We start from the raw sequence: 6,136 nt of genomic DNA on the forward strand, positions 1-6,136 counted from the left end.
TTTCTTCTACCATTTTTAAAAAATAATTTTAAAATTAAACATTAGGAAAACATATTCCCACAGTGAACCTTTTGGGCACTACAAATCGTCGGACGTGGCAGGACAACGCCAGGTACATCGGCGTTGCAACGGTTACCAGCTTGGCACGCGACCATGGTCGTCATCCTACGTGGCAAAGCTTGCCATGCCATGTGCACTGGCGTTCTAGACCTACCACGCTAGTCCATTTGGCGTGGCAGTAGGTATATAATATTATTGCATGCCATGTAGTTTGAAAATAGGAAGTTAAAATGTAAAAATTTTCTGTAGTGTTATAACTTTTTGAATAAATTCATGCTCTAGTATTTGTTGTTGTCTTGGACATCCTAAGTGTGACTTTACAACATATAGTACGTAGGTGAGTTATTTTATTATTTGAAGCATTTACAACCCATTTGTTTTGAAGAACTTAGCGTGCATCCCAATTTTAGATTTATGTATTGACCACAAAAGTAACGTTGGCCCCATATCTATTTCTTTTTAGATGAGCATCCGAAGAGTTAAGACAGCACTCATCAGTATAAATGCCAAGAAACTATTTAGGCATTGTTATTGAAGTTGTTTGTACTTCCTCTTGCAGTGTTTGGATTTATTTTGAGGACATATACGATGAAAAAGATGGTGTTCGAATCTTGGTAGGGAGATAAAAAGATCTAAATTTATTATCAAACTTGTAGTTTTGTATGATGTGATAATGAAAATTAGATTATCCATTCCTTATCATGCGGACTTCATAGTTTAACTTTGCTTCCATGTATTGCTTAATTGCCGTTTTTTAACAAATTGGTCATTTTCGTTTACTTTTTTCGAAAATAACCCCTCTCGAAAACTTTAACAAAAAATAGGTCGTTGGGCCAGCGCCAAATAGTTGGAAAAAAATTTGGTGCAGACGGGTTGCAGCCTGTCTATCGTACAGCCCGTCTCCCGATTTTTAACGCGTGTACACAAGAGTGATCCAACGGAGAGACGCAGACAACTCCACGCATTGCGTGCGAATGTGCGATCTAGAGCCAGGCTCGCTCACGGCTGGCTCGGTCCTCACGGCTGGCTTGCTCTGTTGCGACTGGCTTGAGTCAGATCGCTCGAAAGGAAACTGGAAACTGAAAACCACAATCACCGCTAGATGAGAGGGACGGGTCATCCTTTTGCATCTTCACGACTGCACCCATCATGGTACGAGGCAATGAGAAGGATCCCGCCGCCGCTGCAGCCACCATGGTAGGTGATGATGAGAAGGATCCCCCCGATGGGCTTGTCGTGTCCTCTTCTTCGCATGCCCTTACACACGCCATGGTTCCTAGACCTACACATGTGGACGATCCAGTCAATGTTGATCATGGTGGTGAAGGAGAGCAGAAAATGCAGGTAGGGTTGCTTGGTTCGATTTATTCTTTTTTGTTTGATAGCACTAATCAGTGACCATATGATAGACTACACGAAACTCCGAGTCAATGACAGTGGAAGTAGGTTTTGTTAGCACTGTCGATGCCAACGACGATGCCAGCAAACTCCATTACACAGAACATGAAGAAGTGGCAGATGAAGCACCATATAAGGTATCATGATAACAAAAATTGAGTACAAGCATATGTTGGTTGATTTATCGGTTAACCGATATTTAGGAAAGGATATAACCACCGTAATCCTATCCGTAATCCATCTCTAACTCTGAAATTCGTAACCCTTATGGGCCGTAACTGCGATCGGTGGTTACGGGCCAGAATCGGATTAAGAAAAGCCCCCGAGGCCCACCAGTGCTATATAAAAGAAGAGGAGCCCACGGGGACGCTCGTGTCGCTTATTCTCTAAACCAGAAATTCGAAATCAAGCTCTCCCGATCAGAGAAGCGCTGGAAGGGTTTCGTGCGGCGATTCCAGGACAGTGCCGTTGGAGACCCGAAGGTCGGAGATTCAAATCAGATCACCGGCGACCTAACCTTGCCGGAGACGAAGGAAAGAAGACGGAATTGAAGAAAAGAAAAGAAGGGAATCAGATGGCTTCATCTGCAGGTTTATTTAGTTTTCCACATTTGAATTAATCGGTGATCATCTGCTGATTAGGGTTTAAATTCGTAATCTCTTGTTTATGATTGAATTGAATTATCTAACATTGTGGTATCAGAGCCAATCCTAGTCGTATTTGATCCCATCAGTGATTAATTATGAATTAATTAATTATTTTGGACTGTTGATGATCTAATCGGTGAAGGATTCAAATTAGTCACATACACTATAATTGATTCGAATTCCAAACCGAGAAATCAAAAATCTCAAACCCTAGATCGAATTGCAATCAACCAAAACTATTTGATCCGGCTTCGGATTGAAGAAAGCTCACCGGAGCAATACCGGTCGTCGCCGTTGGGTGGGCTTCGCCCATCCGTGCGTGCGCCGGGGATCAGCCGCCATCCACCGCCGCCGCCGCCGAGCGGGCTTCGACCCGTGCGTGGCACGCGCGCGTGCGTGGTTGCCGCGCGCCGGTGCGAGGGCGCTGCCGCCTCAGCTCTCCTCCTCCGGCCACGCCGGCTCCGCCGCGCGTGCGCCGTCACTGTCGCCAGGTCTCCGCGCCGACGGGAACGGCCGGCTTGGGCGCTGCCGCCTTCGGGCGCGCTCGCCCCCCCCAGTCGATGGGTGATGGTCTGTGCTTTTGGCGCGCGCCCTCCCCGCCGGACCGCCGCGCCGCCGCCTCCGCTCTCCTCCTCCGGCCACGCCAGCTCCGCCGTGCGTGCGCCGTCACCGTCGCAGGGTCTCCGCGCCGACGGGAACGGCCGGCTTGGGTGCCGCCGCCTTCGGGCGCGCTCGCCCCCCCCAGCCGGTGGGTGATGGTCCGCGCCTTTGGCGCACGCCCTCCCCGCCGGACTGCCGCCGCCATCCAGCGCCGGGCACTCGCCGCCCGCCACCGGAGAAGAGGAGAAAAGGGGGAGGAGTCGAAAAAAGGGGCTAGGGTTAGGGTTTCGGTCGCGGGGTTTTTTGATCTCGTCGCACCAAATCCTGGCCGTCCGATCAGATCAGACGGCCACGGGCCGAGCGCCCTTATTAGCCGCCGTTATTTGGGCCGTCGGCGCTCATGGGCCGACTCGGCCGCGTGGGCCCGTGCCCCTACGAGCGCGCTGCCTAACAGGCCGGCCTCTCGTGGGCCGGCCCGGTAAATGGATAGGCCAGAATAAAAAAAATTGATTAATTATTTTTTTTTAAATTCCAGAAATTAGTTTATATCTTGTTATGGGCTGTTTAAAATTGCAAAAATAAAATAAAATAAAATTGATAAAATATATTTTATTGCTCAGAAAATTATTTCTAGTCAAATGGAACCAACGGGAAGTTTGCTAGAAAGAATTTATGATGTGAAGTTATTTATTGACCAACGTTATTTATGATTTCACGTCAATTTAAATTTGATTATTTCTTTCTTGATTATTTCTGCCCAACGGTGATATAATTGAGGATTTATTTTATTATTTTTTTAAGTCTTTTCTGCCCAACGGTGATTAGATTTGGAGAAGTATTATACACATATTATTTTATTTTTGATCAAATGTTTTATATTATAAATTGTTATCTGCAGCTTTGTCGCAGCTTAAAAGGATTGAGCCACTTGATGGGGCTAATTATGCTGAATGGAAAAACATCATGCTCCTGAATTTGGGGCTGTTGGAAAATGATCTCGCACTTAGAGAGGATCCACCTGTGGAACCAAAATTAGCTGACTTCATGGATGAGAATGATGAGGAATACATCAATCTCAAGTGGGCTTACGATGAAAAGTGGCCCGCTTGGGAGAAATCAAACAGAGTGTCCCTAATGTACATCAAGAGCAACATCTCTCCTTCTATTATAGGGGGGATTGCTGACTCTGACAATGTTAAGACGTATCTGGCAAACATTGAATCAAACTACAAGGCGTGTACCAAAACCTATGCCAGTACTCTTATCATGAAAATGGGCTCTTCTGTCTATGATGGAAAAAAAGGCATCCGACAACACATCATGGAAATGTCACACATGGCTCATCAACTAAAAACGATGGACATGGAAATTTCGGAAGCCTATCTTGTCCATTTCATCCTGAACTCACTAAACTCTGATTATGATCCGTTCAAAATTCACTACAATACTCAAAGAGAAAAGTGGACCATTTCAGAGCTTATCTCCCACGCAGTGGAAGAGGAAGAGCGTCAAAAGGCCAAAAGGCAGAAACACATTGACCAGCTCAACCTCGTCAACACTAAGGGCAAGAGGAAGTTCCATCAAGGAGAAGCCTCTGGATCAAAGAAAAAGGGCAAGCCACCTCACCCTCCGAAACAAGGAGGGAGTAAGGCTGCTCAATCAACTGCTCAACCTTCAGCTGGGCCAAAATTCAAGAATTCTCACTGCACTTTCTGTGACAGTGATGGACATTGGCACAAAAACTGCCCCCGCTTCAAGGAGTGGTTGGCCCGTAAAGGTATAAATGAAATTAATGAAATTTCCAACCTTAATGAATCCCTATATGTTGAGTTTTCCCGGAATTCTTGGTGGGTTGACTCAGGTGCCACCGTGCACGTCACTAATTCATTACAGGGATTGAATGGCGTCCAGACGCTAAGAAAGGGGGAACACATCCTAAGAGTAGCTGATGGAGCGGAGATTGAAGTGGAGGCTGTTGGAGACCTCACACTCAAGCTTCCCAGTGGCTACAATTTAATACTTAATAATGTCTTAGTTGCTCCTTCCGTTAAAAGAAATTCTATTTCAGTTAGAGTCCTAGCAGAGTCAGGATATGACTGTTATTTTTCCAAGAGAACTTGTTACATTAAGCATCTAAATAAAGTAATTGGTCTTGCCTTCGTGCGAGACAAACTCTACTTGCTCTCTTTGGATCATACTGTAATGAATGTCATAAATGCCTGCAATGATAAAAATGAGACTTCATCGAAATTGTGGCACTGTCGCTTAGGCCACATTTCTAGGGGGAGAATCGAACGTCTCATTAAAGAAGAATTATTACTCCCCTTAGATTTTTCTGACGCTGATCATTGCATAGATTGCGTTAAAGGAAAATTTGCTAAATCAATTAAGAAAGGAGCCACTAGGAGCATGAGTCCACTAGAAATAATTCACACTGATATTTGTGGACCGTTCCCAGTGACATCTGTAGATGGTTTTGATTCATTCATTACATTTACGGATGATTACTCCCGTTATGGATATATTTACCCCATAAGCGATCGTTCTGAATCTCTCAAAAAATTCAAAATATTCAAAGCAGAAGTTGAAAACCAGCACAACGCGAAAATTAAAATAGTGAGATCAGACCGTGGTGGTGAGTACTATGGGAAACACGCTCCATTTGGGCAAAGTCCTGGTCCATTTGCTCAATATCTTCAGATTCATGGGATTATTGGACAATATTCCATGCCTGGGGAGCCTCAACAAAATGGAGTGGCAGAAAGACGCAACCGCACACTCATGGAGATGGTGCGGAGCATGCTTAGTCACTCCAACTTATCAAATAAATTATGGATTGAGGCATTGAAAACGGCGGCACACATACTAAACAGAGTTCCAAGCAAGTCTGTGCCGAAAACTCCGTATGAACTGTGGACCGGAAGAAAACCAACATTAAATTATTTGAAAGTGTGGGGCTGCCGTGCAGAAGCAAAATTATTCAACCTCCAATTAAAGAAACTAGACCCCAAGACTGTGAGCTGTCATTTTATCGGTTACCCGTCACATTATAAGGGATATCGATTTTACTGCCCAGATCGTGTCACTAAATTTGTAGAAACCAGACACGCTGTCTTCTTGGAAAATTATGAAATGAGGAGCTCACAGGAAAGGGAAATTAATCTTGAGGAAATTCGGGTGAGTGTTTCTTCTCCTCCGGAAATCCAAGAGAATAATGTCCCTATTTTTCATAATGTACCACAAACTGTAGTTCCCACAGTTGGTGCTACGGCTACTGCTGAGGAAAATATTGAAACCCATGAAAATAATAAGCCTCAACAGAGTCCTGTGATACATAATGAAGAAGAAATTCCGCAACCTGATCCTGAACCGTCTGTGGTCAATAATGAAAATCAAGAATTAAGACGATCACAACGGAACAGGAGATCTGC

This window comes from Oryza brachyantha, chromosome 6, assembly GCF_000231095.2.
Source record: "Oryza brachyantha chromosome 6, ObraRS2, whole genome shotgun sequence".
NCBI lineage: Eukaryota > Viridiplantae > Streptophyta > Magnoliopsida > Poales > Poaceae > Oryza > Oryza brachyantha.